The sequence below is a fragment of the Topomyia yanbarensis genome, chromosome 2 (genome assembly GCF_030247195.1).
Source record: "Topomyia yanbarensis strain Yona2022 chromosome 2, ASM3024719v1, whole genome shotgun sequence".
Classification (NCBI taxonomy): Eukaryota; Metazoa; Arthropoda; class Insecta; order Diptera; family Culicidae; genus Topomyia; species Topomyia yanbarensis.
In genome coordinates this window covers 282,935,594-282,954,193 of record NC_080671.1, presented here as the reverse complement: position 1 = coordinate 282,954,193, position 18,600 = coordinate 282,935,594, and the positions used below count along the sequence as shown (strand labels likewise).

Sequence of the window (18,600 nt, the reverse complement as noted above, 5' to 3'; positions counted from 1 at the left end):
ATAGAGCTAAGGCATTCTTGCTTTGTAGTGAAATCAGTAGTTTTTGCACTCACTTTACATTTTGACTTTTACTATAGTTTTAGGGATCTAGGAAAATCAGTCTACGATATTTTTAATTCATAAGTACAATGATATAAAAAGTACCTAAAAAGAATCAACTTAAATAGATAAAAAGATAGTTATTCTGAGTTGCCTGATAATGTTGTCGAAGATAGTCTTTAACCCATTACCTATGAGAGTCAAATGAAAAAAACATGTGTTTTTTTCAGGATTGTTTTGATTACGACATGATCAGTATCATTTAAATTGAAAATTTCATAAAGTCGAGTTAACGCAAACTTCGGATGAAGTCAAAGAGCTAGTAATAGTAGAAAGAAACCTGATCATGAAAATAGGAGTTGAACCTATTTTCTGCATCTACAAATCGCCTGCCTTATCAGAAGATTTGAAGCAAATTTCGACATTCACTTTGTTCGGACATTCTTTGCAACGGTAAACTTTGATTTCACACTGATATATTCCTATTCATGGGGACAACCTTGACGTTGGTTTCGTTCTTCTGATTAGCAAATGCGTGTAAAGTTTCATGAGACGGGTTTTTGGATATGTTTCTACTCATTCCAATTTAGCGTCTTCTACAAATTGTAAAGGTGTATCGAATGTGTAGCATTTTCAAGCAGCGTAGCATGCAGCGTAGCATTTTCAAGCAGCCCTTAATACTTTGAGCTCTTGACTATTCATTTTTGTAACTAGAGAAATTTCTAACTTGTAAATCAAAAATAATCAAATTAATTCGTCGATGCACTATAGCCTTTCTTGTAACAGGCAACATATTATTAGAGTTTTTAGTGTCTATTGTCTTATTTTTGGAATTGTTTTCACTAAGAACTTTTCATAATTACGTTCAGTTTCCAGTGATTGTTTCAAGTCATCAGAATTAATACATTTACGCAATAATTTTTAAGCCCCTCCCGAAACAAAATCCTGGCTACGGGCCTGGGTGGACAGACACAATTGATAGATCAATCGTTGAATAGTAAACGCGAAATTAACAATTTTTGCGGCAAAAATAATCTCGCGAGTTGACCACGCGGAAAAAAATAATGTCGATTGTAAATAACCGAGTGAAAATGAAATGTTGACAGTTCTCAACACATTCGCATGTGTTGGTATGAAGGGGTACACTCATGAGTTCCTGCCTCCTTCACTGAGTGAAGGATGGGCACAGATAACTACTAGAGAATCACCAACCACTATTTCTGAAGTTAATTAGATATTTATGCTAATCGATTTCCAGATAAGAATCTTATCAAATCGTTATGTTAATTTCCCTATTAGTCGAAAAAAATACAATTCTATAATTTTTCGGAAGAACGATGGGGCATTGTAACCGTCGGTTACGATGAGCAATTGATGGCTCCGCCACAATAAATATCAATCCTTGAGCGGTTCAATATTTTGCCCTCCCAGCATGCAAATCCAACTCTGCCTTTTCCTGCTACGAGCTCCACTGCCACCCAAATGGTACCCACATCATTTCACAGTACTTATTTACAGCGGTACCTGTCTCATTTAGCCGCCGCTACACGCCACGGGTAGAGTAGCCAGTAAAAGGGTTAGCAAACGGATATAGCCGAGCTGTCAAACTTCGGAGGTGTTCGGTTCATCTCCGGTGCCGACTTACGAATACGTCACCGTTTTAGGCTCAGCTCCAGGCCCTGATCCTTCTTTCTGCTCTGACAATCAAAGAAATAAGAAGTGCGCGCGGTGTTCTTAATTTTCTAAAGTAATTTTTGTTAAGTGTTAAAAGTGATGCAGGTTAATTGATTTAATGCTTTTTTATAGTTACAGTTAGTAAAAGTCCAAACACAAAAGGACTGATTAATGGACTAGAGTAATAGAGTTTTAAAGGTAGTTGTAAAATATTCATGTTAAAAGTTGATTGTCGTTAAAATATTAATCTAAAATTTAGTGGTACGCAAAGTAAAATAACGGTGAGAAGACGGTTCACAGACAAATTAAAATACCGGAAAAAAAGGTAAAAATTGGGTACAAAAAAGTAGACGGGAAGGTGGTAGCGGGTACCACATGGTTGTATGGCTATGTAACTAATACCTCTGGGTAGGTCCCCAGAGGACCTTTTATTCTTGGCTCCAGATTGTCATCTGGAACCTATTCCTTCGCAGGACGAGACCAAGAACAGGAACGGAAACTACCGCCAACATACGGCTCTCTGTCCGTCGCCACGTGCCAAGACCCCCCTGGAAACAATCCCGGCAGCCACCACGCCATCCTTTTTTCCCTGCCGGCAACCCTGAAAACCGGCAACCACAAGCCGCAGGTCGAATCGACTCCCGAGAGCAGAAAATACCACTATCCGGTCGAAGGACGCACGCCATACACGCTCCGACGGCTAACCGTTGGACCAGAGTCCCAGTTATAACCGACGCACCGCCACTGCCGCCATACACAGCCATTGTCACCGTAAACCACCAACATGTCACCCAGTCGACGATCCGGCCATCTTCCGTCTACACCCGTAAAACCAAACCGCAAGTAGCAAGTGACGTCACTTAGAATTAGGTTATTTATAAGTAATAAATAGAGTTAAGATGTTTAATGATGAAGATTAGTGATATTGTAACTTAACTGAGCCTTGGTTTAGTGAATTTGCATCACGTTTCGATTTTGCTCGAATTTCGGACTCAAAAGGAGTCGCCAGCCCTCGTCGTTGGTTGTCGTCCAGTAAGTCTAATCAGGTCGTAGCTTTTGAGCATCCCCTACGTAAGTACACCCGTTTGCTGGTCCTCGTCTGGTTGCATTGTCTGTGATATTACCGAAGGCAAATGGGTCACCCTCTAAATGAGTGCATATGATGGTGGGTGACATTTATATTCACCACAGACAAGCATAATTTCTCCTACCCTGAGCAGCTCGAGGTAACATAATCCATTGAAATAAGCTAAACATTATTTCGATAAAACGAATTTTGTATTTCATTTTACTATCTACAACCGCTAGAAATAATCACCGAACACTTCCAAGTTGTCTGGAAGGAACTTGATAACTTATCAGTACAAAAATGTTCATTTGTGCGAACCTTCTGACTGCAATTTTTCTAACTTATAACCATCGGATCGATCTGAAACATATCGGAAAATGAAAAGCGAAATAAATAACTCCAAGCAACGGCGTAGCCAAGAGAAAGTTTTGGGGTTTAACACCATACAACCCCCCCCCCCCCCCCCATCAAACAAAAAAAAAATATTGGATTGAAGTTGAAAATTTATTTATTTAATTCAATATTACAATAACAATTATCTGATCCGTAGATTGATAACCTGTTGTTGTAAACATCATGAGGACTTTTGATAAATTGTCGGAATAGGGACCTCCTGATATGTAACTGATCTATTGGTCTTGATTTCACAGTTGTCTAATAGCATCAATATCAAATTCCTGCCTGAAAACATTCCAATAGAAAATTCCAGAGTTCTGTAATCAATCATAATCCTCAGATTTATTTCCAAATTGAGCTCGTTTTTGTAGAGATGTACTGTAATAAGGGTCTTTATTTAATAGGAAGCGAAGTTAAAATTGATTTAATGTCTATGAAACATAGAACTGCTCACCAAAAAAGTGCATAACTTTCAACATTTGCTAAAAATGTTGTTGTCTTTCTCTTTCACTCTAAAATTCGTCAATATAATCCCGCCCCGGAGGGCCGAAAGTAATATGCCAATCGATTGAGTTCGTCGAGATCGGAAAATGTCTGTGTGTATGTGTGTGTGTATGTGGAAAAAAATGTGACCTCTGTTTCTCAGAGATGGCTGGACCGATTTGCACAAAGTTAGTCTCAAATAAAAGGTACAACCTTCCCATCGGCTGCTATTGAATTTTTATTGATTGGACTTCCGGTTCCGGGGTTATGAGTTGAAGAATGCAATCACACAGCAAATTCCCATATAAACTGAAATGAAAAAATTTCAAAATCAAATTGTATTTTTGATGCCAAATGACTTTTAAACGCATGAAACATTGAGATGTTTGACAAAAATTGACTTTTTTAGACTTTGGTACATTTTTGCCTTTCTCATATAGAAAGGTTATGCAATCACTCTAAAAATCGTCAATCATACTGGCCCGGAGGGAGTATGCAGTAAGGGGTTGCTACTTTAAAATTAAAACTAGTTTAAAATTTCTTAACAAGTTGAAAATTTTCGGCAAGACCTGGACCTCCCGGATCATTCTCCATGCTCCGCCGCTGGTTTCAAGCGATGTTTCAATATCACATAGTATCTCAAGATCGTGGCTGTCGTTCCGTTGTATGTATGTGCAAATCGTACTGAACATGTAATATTCATTTCCACCATTGTATTGAACATAACCAGCCATGGAATCGTAGTCTGGACAAATGAGACAAGCACAATTGCACCACTAGGTGGATTAAAACAGTTTTTTATTTTGGGAATGCGTCGAGTTGAGACGAAAACGTAATATGATTAATAACGAGGATAACACTTTCCGAATGTAGAGAGAAATTTATGGAAAATGACGATGTCCATTCGACTCTAGCAGGTTCTGATCGATTTTGATGAGCATTTGATTTTTGTTGTATGACCAATTATATGTATAGGTCAAATGTTTAAAAACAGTAATTTAAGGTCAAGATAGCATCATTTTGAAACCGCCAATTTCGGAGGTTTAGTATCTTCAATGAGTTTTACAAACGTTAAACAGCGCACCATTTGATAAAATAATTTTGACGGTATATCGTCCAAGAAGTATTTATGGTGAATTTTCTCAGGTTAATATTCATGACTACAATAAAGTCTCAACAAATTCGCTAAAGACACGAACTCTGTTACTATTTTCTGAAAAAATAATTTTGCATAATTTTAAAACTTCAAAAATTACGGTTTCGGAATTATGCCGTTTGAACAGTATGACGAACCGAATTTCTGGCTACGCCGCTGATTTCAAGTAAGTAGAAACAAAGTCGTTCTACACTCGTTCACAAGAAACTTCTTCGAATGCTGAATATCTATTATAATACATTGAAACCTCGATTTTATCAGCCAAATATGAACCTATCTTTGATGGGCTCTAGCAGACGAACAAGACTGAATTCGAGTAAATCCTTTCTTGAGCATGTTTTCCTTATCATGAAGATGGAAATATGCAAAAATAAAAAGTTCATCATAATCAGAAATAGTTATCAGACTACATCAAGGGACGGGAAGACAGCTTCAGTTTATTATAAAGAAAAAAAATTACCCGATTTAGTCAATGTCCCCATTTTGTCAGCCTGAAATACACCATGAGATTGATAAAAATGAGTCTTTATTGTATGTATTATTCACTGTGTTTCACATTAATAGATACATTTCATTTTTGGGGATTTTTTTATTGCATCGAACTACAACAATTTTTAGGTAGCTTTCAAGGGGTTATTTTCTAGACTTCTTCCAAAATTTGGCGAACCTATTCCAATTCGTATATCAATTAATTGGTATACTTGAGGGTTTATATGTTGCAGATAGAGAAAATACTGAAATTTTCAGCTTTTTTCCTACACAATATTACGCAAGCTTATTAATACATTTTTCCTAATTTTTTTAATAGTTTAATTTTTTATTAAACCGTGATTTTTAATAAATAGTGACCATCGCTTCACAACATAGTCTATTTTTCTGGCTTGCGGTGAGCACGATCTCTCGAATTGCTGAGCTGAAAATTATGGAATAGAAATTAGTTTTTAGTATCCTTAACAGATTTAACTCGCCGCGCAGATAGCTCTGAATTAGACCCGCTGGTGCCCTAAGACGATTTCGCTAGATTTTCAGAGCACTGTGCACCCAGTGCATTGACGCAAATGACGGAAGGATATCGAAAAGTTTCGTGAAAATGAAAATTCCCGTAATGATGATGATTTTCCCAAACGCTTCGTTTTCGAGAGGTTTTTATTTGTTCTTTGGCATTAGGATTAGCGATAATAATTCAAATCAAGGATACTACTGGGAAGTCACCTTTAGAAAAAGTCGATGTCGAAGTAAAATTTGGAACTATGCACGCATGCACTTCAGAGATAACGTGATATCAGGAGCTGCGATTTCATTTCAACGCTTTTTTGTGAAAAGGGCGATACTTACAAATGTAAACATAAGGCTTTTTTCATACATGCGAATGAGGGCTTTGAAACGCAACAAATTAACCTAAAAATTTGATTCTACGGTATTGCTTTCTTAAACTACAGCAAAAATACAACGGGCGAAACTGTATTTTTATTTGTTTATTTAAAGTTTCACCCTCCACGCTCCATGCAAACAAACAGGGCGATACTTTTTTTGCTAGCAGTTTAGAGGCGAAACTGTTATTTTCGTATTTTTTTAGGATTATCAAGCTGATACCAGCTGTATATAGTAACAATGATCGCTATTGAAAAAACACGGACGAAATCGGTGGTGTAGAACGGTAGTTATTGTAAAAAAACGTAAAGGCGATACTTCAATGCTGATAGGTGGGACCGAAAAAGTAAACAATCGCCAAAGGGGCGATACTATCATTTTGTCAATTTCAATAGCAGAAACAAATTTTAATTATATAATTTCAAATACTTTATGAAGTTTTGGGTTTCGATCACTGAATCATGCAATCTAGGATGTAAAAAACACAATAGATCTTAAATAGGAAATAAAACCAAGTCTGGAAATATTCGCTGTTGATTTTCTTTGAATGGTATCACTGCTAGTATCGCCCTTTTCAAGAAAAAGCGTTAATTTCTTAGTTCTCAGTCGCGTTGGAAATTTGAGTAAAGTATAAACTTCAAATCGATTCAAAAAAAATTGATTTTTTGGCTCAGTACAATATATAACCCCTTTAGGAAAATTCAGTTTTCCCACCACAATTTAGATATTTTATTAACAGAGCATTAACAATAATTCTTTGGTATGTCTATTTTAAGGGCCATTTTTTCGCTTTCCCATTGATTTGGTTTAAGATTTCTAGCACTGATGTTGTCCTATGCTGATTTGAGCGATTCTCTGAGTCCTGCCAGTATCCCATGTAGTATGTGTTATCAAAAACATCGTGAAGCATCAAGTTCTAAATGTTCTCAATATAATATCCGAAGAGTTATAAGAAATTTCTCATCACACTGTTAGGTGGATTAAAAGCGTTTTTTTTTATTAGAACGATCCGGTGAATGTTTTGAAATGAATCTTTGTGAATGAAAGAATGCATTCAATTGCGATCCTTTCTGCTTTCATTCAAAACACTACGTATGCGATGGAGAATGAATCATAGCCGGGCGCTGTCACTTTTTTTCAGTTCTGTGTTTTGCTTCTCGCTTTCGCACGAACGCGTAACTCTGCACAAGAAGGGTTGCCGAGATCGGGTTTCACAGTAAGAGCATGTTGGTGAATGATTTCAAATTGATCGTTTCGTGAAATGATTTTTCCCATGCCTGCTCCCCCCTTAACGTTTTTAATCCCGGATACGTCTATTATGAGTGTCGTACATTAGTAACAACTCAAACAAGCATTTTGCAAAAGAATATTGTCGTGACTTGAGGGTTTTGGGAGTCTACCTCATCACAATGCTTTTACGAGGTCACGTAGAGCTCGGGAACAAGGGTGGAAATTGTCCATCAAGAATTTTCTTTTCTCTTTCACAAAGTCAAAGAGCATTTTTTTTTTCTGAACTGCTCGTCTTGAAATTAGTCTAAAAACTGATATATTCCAACATTCCAAATTTGTTCAACGGTTACTAAGATTTCTTTTATCTTTGCTGTTTCATGTATGTTTACATATTATTCGATTTGGCCTCATTATTTCTATATTCTCTACAAATATGAGACAAAATATGTTTGGCCACCTGTTTGTATGGAACCTTCCCATAGTGCGCTGGAGGGCCGTGAAGAGAAGCACGGTCCTCAAAACGGTAGAGCTCCTGTTTGCGGTAGACAAGGCTTCAGTGAAACTGATAACCAGCTGAACAACGTATTCCCAACACAACCAGCTGAACTACGTATTCCCAACACAACCAGCTGAACTACCTCATCTTAATTAATAATTACATTGGATTCGGGCAATTTGTAACCTGTAGAGCAAGCAGGGCAGCCACAAAAGATAACCTGAATAGTGGTCGTTTCCCCTAACAAAAAAACGTTGGATATTCGATTTGCTCTCTTATCATGTAACAATAAAGCCCCAGGGCCAGATAAAATCCAATCCAACTTGTTGAAGAAACTGCCAGATTCTGCCAACAGACGCTTGTTGAGATTATTTAATAAGTTTCTTGAGGGTAATATTGTCCCACACGATTCGAGACAAGTCGTATCACCATAACAACCAGTTTACGATCACAACTCGTAACGACCATTTGAGAGGTCCTATTCTGCCTCTAGTTTCTATTAATGGATCAAACTATCGTTGTACAATATCTCGGGGTTTAATTCGACTCGAAAGGCACCCTATCCCTTAAAATTGAGACTATGTAATTTCGTGAAATTCGCCCCAACCATCTCTGAGAAACTGATGTGAGTTTGTTCATTTTGAAAGATGGCCATTTTTCGCGGGACTGCTGGCACCTTTTATGGTGGTCGATGTGGCCAACGAGATGTCAGAAGAGGGAGGGAAGGTTAATGAAGGGGGAGGGGTTGATGGAGGGGGAACCAACCGCATTTTATACCTTCCAGTGGATATTGGGATTGTGAAAATCGGTTAAATCATCACCGAATAACTGATGTGGCTTTAATTCTGGAATATGCCCGAAACCTGGGAATTCCGGTATTGTCGGTAATGGACAATAAATTCAAAGACTCTTTGATTGGCCTTCAGTGATCTAGATCTGCAAATCGAAGCAATTGGATGTCCATTTCAATAGATCTTTAACCTCCGTGGTATTAGGATTGTAACGGGTTATATAGGAAATTCCTGTGTAACCGTACTAACCAACCTATAAGTCCAGAACCAAAAGTCAGATTTTATGAAATTCAACAGCAGCCAATGGAAGTACTGTATCTTTCATTTGAAATCAGTTTTGTAACTTGGGGGTTTTTGAACTTGGCAAATTCGCCGGGGACATCAATAACCGTCATAGGTGGCCTATGTGGTCAAAGCTACTTGGATTGGTGGTCATTTGTGATCTAGACAAATCCAAGTAATGTTGCATATATTCTAATATATCTTACATCATTTAGCCATCATGGGGGTACCAGTTTATATGGGAATTTGATGTGCACTCTTGAACCAGTACAGTCGTGATTCGCATTTTCGTGATGCATTTTCGGTCCAACTAACGAATCAAATTCGTTAGTTGGACAGATGCTGTGGCCCAACCAGCGAATCAGGACTGTAACTCCGGAACCGGTAGTTCTATCAATAAAAAACTCAATAGCAGTCGATGGAAAGGTTATACCTTTCATTTGAAACTAAATCGGTTCAGCCATTTCTGAGAAACAGAGGTGAGATTTTTTGCCACATACATACACACAGACATGTTCCGATCTCGTCGAACTGAGTCGAATGGTACATGAGATTCAGCACTCCAGGTCTCGGTTAAAAAGTCGATGTTCGGAGCGATTGCATAACGTTTCTTAATGAGAAAGGCAAAAACTGGTGATTTTTAAAGCTTTTTTGCTGTTAAAACTTTAAAATGTAAAATCCAAGTACAAATCAACTTTGCTTTCGCATGTTTTGTATATTTTGTTGACGTTTGGTGAACCTATGACATTGATGTGCCTCGAAAAGCTCAAAATAATCTTGCTAATGATATCCTGTCATAATTGGATGATTTAAAACTTAATTTCAAGGAAGTCATGGGGAGTCGGACTTACCAGCAGTTCCCTCACACTGTTACTAACTGAGGAATGTTTCAATTTCGTTCAGGTTACCATGTTACATGATGGACAAATCTCTATGAACGAAAGAAAATAGGATTACATTTGCCATCCTTTGTATTTGGATTAAACAAGGAAACGTGAACCGGTAAAAGGAATCCGATAACACGAACAATTTGCTAAAACCAATGTACTGATTTCTTTAGTGATATGTACTGAAATTGAATCTTATTGAAGCACAATTATGAGCTATAACCATGCTTAAAATATTAAATGTTTCATTCACCACTATACAATCATCAATCACAATCACCAATATGAGTTTGTGTTAAAAGTCACAAATAGATACTGAGTGACTTGTAATATCACTTATTTCTTATAAATTAATAAATGAAAGTTTTATACCGCGAATCAGCTGAAATGGCAGTTATCATCTCATAGTATGCAAGGTTGGATGACCAAAGATGATTACGCAAATAATACATACTACATATACAAAATCGTACTTACTTCCACGACGGAGCCAGACATTTATTGCAGACTTTTATAGTTATAGTGCTTAGCACTAGAATAACTGTATTCGTATGAGTTATTCCTTCAGAATAATGTTCTACTTTTATATCAAGATTCTAATGTAACTAGGATTTATACAACTGCTGCAGCAGACGTTTGCAAATTTCGAGTAGTTACGAGTATTACGACGTCATTACAACACTTTGTACTAATTTTCCAGTACATATCGAAAGCCGACGGTTTTTACTACAATATTATGCAAAGAGTAGAGTAGTAAATGTTGAAATGGCCGAGTAATGAACAGAAGAGAAAGACCTCAAAGAGAATCTCTCATTGTTACTTACGTCCATTTGAAAAAGTACTCGAGAAATATTTTAATTATTATTCTACAGACATTTCACTAAAACATGTGACATCCCTACACTGATAAAAATCCGAACGTAATTTCTATTTGCTTCAAACACTTAAAATCCATATGAAGAAGAAATGCTAATGTTATCACGCGCACATATACCTTCTATGTGTCAACTGTATAAACTGTGTATGCACACACATAAGTTATATTTGCGCATCGTTAGAAAATCGGGTTTTATGTGCCTTATAGTTATGATATGTGAATGTAAGATTAATATTTATTGTAAATACACATATTAAGATTATGTGCCTGCAAATAGTGTAAAATTAATAGACATAGCATTTAAATTTTTATCAGAAAAAAAAATCAGCAAGAATAAACAAATTTTGGTTTTTACTAACAATTTTCCCGTTTGATATAGTGATAAACAAGATTCAGGTTTTATTCAATCAATACTGAAATAATCAACAAAATCATTTGTTGGCTTTTCAATAGTTTTAACAAATATTTCGTTAGAAATAATAAAATTATGATGTTTAATCGAACAAACAAGAAGAAACAAAAGAAATCTTTAGTATTAACCAATGAAGAGAACAACTCAAATTTAATTGAAATCAAATAAAGATTCTGTTGGTTTTGACAAAGGGATCAGTTCAATCTAACAAATTTTAATTAGTTTCAACAATGTTTCTATTTAAAATGTAAACAGAAGTATTTGTTGAACTAAACCAAATACATGCTTTCAAGAGACGTCCATTTCAGTTTGAAACAGTCAGTTTGAAGTTTGAAATTCAACTAAACGTTTTACATTTCTTACAAAAAAATGTATAGGATTAGCTCAAACTTTGAAAACTTTTTCCGAGGCCCGGAGGGCCGAGTCTCATATACCAATCGACTCAGCTCGACAAATTGAGACAATGTCTGTATGTGTGTATGTATGTATGTACAAAATGTCATGTAATTATCTCAGCAATGGCTGAACCGATCTTAATGAAATTAATTTCAAATGAAAGGCCATTTGACACTATTATTTTTGATTTTCGATATGTTGTTTACTTTCTGAGATATGGGCGATTTTGTCAAAACACAGCAGGTTTTTTGCAAATAACTTTCGAACAATACAATACAATACTGTCCCACTGCACATAAATAGAAAGCTTGTAAAAATGCCTTTCTAACAAGCTATAGATTGTCTAAATCCGTGCGCGAGCGGCGGAGATATTAAACGTTTTGTATTTTTAGTCCTCGCTTACCAATTTCCACTAACTAAAAATGAGATTGTTTCATACAGAATATTGCTCTACTGGTGTTTTAGGGGCAAAACTAAACCAATTTTGAATATCGGGGTATAAAAACACATCTACGTGATTCAAGGAATTCGATGTTGAAAACATTTTGTGAATTACCTTTATAATTTATTACCTATTTCTCAAAAATCAATATATAAGTTCACTTCAAAGACAAAATAATGTGTTGATAAAGAAACAGTGAGTTCTAGTATTTATCCCTTGGATTAGGCATTGCGTTCAATCATGAGGTAAATGTTGGATGGTATATCAATACACAGATCAACAAGTAATTCACCTAGTAGTAAGATAACAGATTTCTCATATAATTATACTCGTGGCGTCACCAAAAGCAACTGTATGTTTGAAGCCCAAAAATCTAGCGAAAATTTAGCTCTTTTACAAGATTTAGGTTATACTGGTTATGGCGCAAAAATTACTACTCACATTAATTATGACAAGAATGAAAGGAATCAATATATCATATTAATATACCTAAAAAAATAATGTCAATGCATTAACCATCATTTGCCATTCCTCACACGCCCCCCCCCCCCCCATCTCTCTCTCACTGTTTCTTTTTCTCTCTCTCTGTCTCTCTTCTATCGCATCTATCTAACTATTTCTGTATCCATTTCTAAGTTGTGTGATAATCTGCCAATCTGAAATATTTATTAATTGTAATTGCGAAGGTTTGAGAAAACAAAACTATTTTTTTGTCTGCTGCTACATCAACTCAATTTTAATTCAATTGTATTCAAAGCCTGTATCTACACTATAATTAAGGAAATTCATGGCTATATCCGAAAAATGTTTGGCTTAACTGCGTAATATGAAAGTTTGACGATGAAAATTTTTAAAAGAGACATTCCACGTGCGATATTCAAACTATTCGTATCTCTATGGAATTTTGAATGAAATATATGCTCAAAGACTGAAAGCTGAAGCCAGCAGGATTGGTCTTGCCATCAACGTTTCGAAGACAAAATACATGAAAGGAAGAAGTTCTAGAGACGACAATGTGAACCTCCCACCCGAGTTCGGATTGACGGTGACGAAATTGAGATGGTCGACGAATTCATGTATTTGGGCTCACTGGTAACCGACGACAATGATAACAGCAGAGAAATTCAGAGACGGATCTTGGCGGGAAATCGTGCCTACTTTGGACTCCGGAGGACGCTCCGGTCGAACAAAATTCGCCGCCGCACGAAGTTGATTATCTACAAGACGCTGATTATCTACGGCCACGAGACCTGGACTATGCTCGTGAAGGAGCTACGCACCCTTGGAGTTTTCGAACGTAAGGTGTTGCAGATGGAAGACGGAACGTTGCGCAGGCGAATGAACCATGAGTTGTATCAGTTTTCATGAAAAATAACGGATCAAAGACCAAAAATATCCACAAATCAGATCCAGGAAAAGAAGTCTCCCAAAGTACCCATTCTCGATGGGGGATGCAACTGTAATGTGTCTTCTAACTTATCGTCGTCCATATCTGGGTATACTGAGTAGTTTGAACCATTTCTTTTTCACAGTATTGGTCTGTATAGGACTTATTTATCCATATTTCCTGAACGAGAATTCCGAACGAAACAAGATGAAAGCTATAAGGATGAATTGAAAGAGACTGCATTGCAATCAACTGAATGCACGGCTTTTATGCTATCGACATAGCCTAGACATTTCACACTATTTACTTCAATGCAAATAAAAATTTTGAAATATCTACCTGTCTCATTCACGAATCGCATTCTCCCTGTCGTTCTCTGTTCAAGGGGCTTGAAAGCACATGTGACCTTGTCTCACTTTACTATATTCAATTGCGCGTTAAAATACAAGATCAGAAAATTTTATTCTGTTCATAAATATTTTTTTCGGGAATATGTGACCAAAAAGTAAACTTCGAATTCCAAAGCAAATTGAACGTTCCAGGTTCCTGATAAATAATTATGGTCCAACAATAAAGTAGAAACACCAGATAATCTTAAAACGACGCTGTCAAGTAAAGAAGCATGAAAACAAAAAGAACAAAACCAAAAAAGATGGAAGCCCTAGAAAGTCCATTGCTTATTTATTAGCCTTTTCTCAGAAGATTGGATTTTCAAAAACATTTCAAAACTTTTTGATGCAATGGTTCTCAAATTCGTACAATCCGGTTTATTCATTTTCTTAATTCAAAAATGTTTTTAGCTTCAAATATATGACCATTTCATTTTAATTAATTATTTCATTCCGCATCTTTTTATTCGTTTTGTTCATATGCGTTCATTTTACTTATTTCATTCGTTTCATTCTTTGGATTCACTCTGATCAGTTTATTCTTTTTGTGCATTTTACTCATATCATTCATTTAACTTATTTTATTCATTGTTTTCATTGTATGCATTTTATTCATTTTTTCCAGTTTAATCATTTTGTTCAGTTTCTTCATTTTAATAATCTGACTACTTTTTCAGTTTCAATCTTTTCTTCCAAATAATTTATTTGATTCAATTTATTTCTTTATATTAATTTATAACCTTTTACCATTGTTCAATTTTTCATTTCAATCAATGCATTTAATTTTGCTAATTTTCTTCTTTTTCTTCATTCTATCACTTCAGCTCATTTTGTTTATTTGATTCGTTTGTTTTATTTATGCATTTCATTTATTTTTTACTTTATTTATTTTGTTCATCCATTCTTTTTATTCATTTGATCCATTTCATTAATATGATTCATTGTATTCACTGGATGAATTAAATCAATTTGATTCATTTGATTTTTGGGATCCATGTGATTCATTTGATTCATTTGATTCATATGATTCATTTAATTCATTTGATTCAATTGAGCCATTTGATTCATTTGATTCATTTGATTCATTTGATTCATTTGATTCATTTGATTCATTTGATTCATTTGATTCATTTGATTCATTTGATTCATTTGATTCATTTAATTCATTTGATTCATTTGATTCATTTGATTCATTTGATTCATTTGATTCATTTGATTCATTTGATTCATTTGATTCATTTGATTCATTTGATTCATTTGATTCATTTGATTCATTTGATTCATTTGATTCATTTGATTCATTTGATTCATTTGATTCATTTGATTCATTTGATTCATTTGATTCATTTGATTCATTTGATTCATTTGATTCATTTGATTCATTTGATTCATTTGATTCATTTGATTCATTTGATTCATTTGATTCATTTGATTCATTTGATTCATTTGATTCATTTGATTCATTTGATTCATTTGATTCATTTGATTCATTTGATTCATTTGATTCATTTGATTCATTTGATTCATTTGATTCATTTGATTCATTTGATTCATTTGATTCATTTGATTCATTTGATTCATTTGATTCATTTGATTCATTTGATTCACTTGATTCATTTGATTCATTTGATTGATTTGATTCATTTGATTCATTTGATTCATTTGATTCATTTGATTCATTTGATTCATTTGATTCATTTGATTCATTTTATTCATTTGATTCATTTTATTCATTTTATTCATTTGATTCATTTGATTCATTTGATTCATTTGATTCATTTGATTCATTTGATTCATTTGATTCATTTGGTTCATTTGATTCATTTGGTTCATTTGATTCATTTGATTCATTTGATTCATTTGATTCATTTGATTCATTTGATCCATTTGATTCATTTGATTAATTTGATTCATTTGATTCATTTGATTCATTTGAATCATTTGATTCATTTGATTCATTTGATTCATTTGATTCGTGTGATTCATTTGATTCATATGATTCATTTAATTCATTTAATTCATTTAATTCATTTGATTCATTTGATTCATTTGATTCATTTGATTCATTTGATTCGTCTGATTCATTTGATTAATTTGATTCATTTGATTCATTTGATTCATTTGATTCATTTGATTCATTTGATTCATTTGATTCATTTGATTCATTTGATTCATTTGATTCATTTGATTCATTTGATTCATTTGATTGATTTGATTCATTTGATCAATTTGATTCATTTGACTCATTTGATTCATTTGATTCGTTTGATTCATTTTATTCATTTGATTCATTTTATTCATATCTTTAATTTTATGCATTTCATGTTCAGTTATTCGTTTTATTTCATTCAATATGTTAGTATGAGTCAATTTATTCTATTAATCGTATAACTATTTCTAAATATAATATTAATTTTTATTTAATAACCTAATCTAATTTAATTCGTGTATATTATTAATTTGATTTACATTAATTTTTCTACTCATTTTATGAATTTAAAAACCTATTATTTCATTTTTTGCTTTACTTTTCTATTTCGTTCGTTTTGTTGATTTCTATAATTTATTCAGTTTATTCGAGATTTTATTCGTGCAAGATTAGAAACTGTTTTCATCCCACCTCTGGTGCCTACTTCTCGTGAGTGCTGCATAATCCAATAGTGAAATGTGTAAGAATTGTCTCATCTCACTGCTAGGTGGATTAAATCGGTTTTGTTGTTTCAAAAAGGTCTGATTCTTCTACGTGTACTTAACCTGACAGCCTATACTAATAGGCTATCATTTCAAATAATCATAGAAATACAAAAACAGAAACAAAACCACTGGCATTTGTACAATGGTGTTGTACACCGTCAAAAACGGAAATGCCATAAGACTACAACTTAATTGAAATGTTATCAATCAGGGCTTATTGACTTTACATGCTCCAGACTCGAGATGTTTCGTGGTCTATATAATAGTTACATATTACTACGAAATCGATACCTTAAAATTCCGAAGCGACACGATTTGCTGAGCATTATCGAAGAAAGAATAAGAGAAAATCAATCAAATTCCAACTGCTAATGGTGGCTGTTATTAGCTGTAATGGTGTCTGCTGTTGATCACGAGTTATTTCTTTTGTTTTCTTAAACATTTTTCTCTTGCAGCGTGTGCTGAGTTATTTCTGATGATTCTTTCCCTGTGGATCTCAATAAGACCAGCCAAGTGGTTTTCATTCATTTTCTCCATATTTACATTCACTGTACTTCGCATTTAATACTCCGGGGAGTATCAACTTCTGTGTACATTTCAGATTCTTTCTTAATAAAATTAATTTATTAAAATTTCACGTGCTTTCCGGTCTAGCACTTATTCGCGTTTGGTTAGCATAAATCAGGGATCGATGGGTTCATTTTATAACATTTGTGATCACTTCCGGCTCGATGACCTTCCGCAGCTCAGCTGTGCCGCCATGGCACGGGTAACCTGATCAGGTGCTGTTTTCTTAATTTTTTTTCTTTTTGGGCAGAACAGTATGTTAACCCCTGGATTGAATGATTCTAGAATTAATTGAAATCTTCCAATAGTTCAATGGATTGGACAGCGAATGCAACCAGAAATTAGATTTTCAGAAGTAAGTAGTAGCGGCTACAATCAAACATATGAATGTGTATCCAGTGTGCAATTTGTTTAAGCAGTGTTCGTCTTAGTCAAACCTGAGCTGAGTTGATTGGAATCGTTGACAGGCTAGGACGAATGTACCGTGTCCCCACCCAGCTCCATCTCTTCATCCGATCCAGAATCTTGTACGCACAGGTGAAATATTCTTGGGGGAAGAGGAGTTCTTTGTCAATCACGTCCATACACCATTATACCTGCAATTAGAGGATAGAACTATGGTTAACAAACAGCTCTCCCACGTATGACGAAACATCCAATAATTGTAAATGATGTAAATAACTAATGTAAATAATTATTTAATAATTACTAATACCTGAAGAGAAAATCGTCCAACTGACGCCACCAAGTTTGCTTTCTTTTATCACTACTGACAGTTCTCACGTTACTCGGTCGACTGCAATGAGAGAAGGGAAAGAGAAGAGGGGCTGCATGTTTAGTCGACTGAAAGAGCGGGAGAATTTTCGAACGTCGACTTATACCGACAGTCCGATAGCTCGACAACTTTTCTTAGAGGGTACCTTCTATGTGTCAACTGTATAAACTATGTATGCACACACATAAGTTATATGTGCATATTGTTATAGAATGGGGTTTTATGTGCCTAATAGTTATGAAATGTTAATATAAGATTAATACTTCTTGTAAATACACACATTAGGTTTATGTGCCAGCAAATAGTGTCTATATGCCTCCGTTAATTGCAAAAATCTATGTGTAAAATCAATAGGCATAACGTTTACTTTTTTTAGTGTAGTTTTGATAAAACGTCATCTTAAATTTGTTTTACAAATAAGGAAATTTCACAAAAAATCAACAATTGTCTCAAGATAATGTGTTCGAATTAAACTTCATAAAAATGTGATGATAACAATGTTCAACACATGATCGGCAAGAAAAACGAAAAAATGAAATTGCGGAAATTGGTGGTCCCAGGAAACCTGGCGAAGCGATTTCTTTTACATTGTGCGTAACGACCTATACGAAATCATTCATTCATACCTGATCAAAATATTCAATAGATGCTTGAAATTAGCATTGATTTTTGAAAAATAGAAAAATGCTTAGACATTTTTTGTGGGCTCGATACCCAATAAGTTGACCACAGAGCTAAATTATTAGGTGCCAGTCTTCCGCATTTGATTAAAAAAATTGGAGAGAAA

At 34.7% G+C, this 18,600-nt stretch overlaps 1 protein-coding gene and 1 long non-coding RNA gene across 2 annotated transcripts in view; one reads left to right on the top strand and one right to left on the bottom strand.

Moving 5' to 3' along the window:
* LOC131683204 (innexin inx7) overlaps nt 1-18,600 on the top strand; it is a 543,289-nt gene that overhangs the window by 479,124 nt on the left and 45,565 nt on the right. The window lies entirely within an intron of this gene.
* LOC131683205 (uncharacterized) lies at nt 5,381-17,851 on the bottom strand. The gene is made up of 4 exons (XR_009304417.1): nt 17,754-17,851; nt 17,476-17,634; nt 16,763-17,407; nt 5,381-5,730 (listed from the first exon to the last, which is right to left on the bottom strand). It is a non-coding gene; the product is annotated as an uncharacterized LOC131683205 (long non-coding RNA).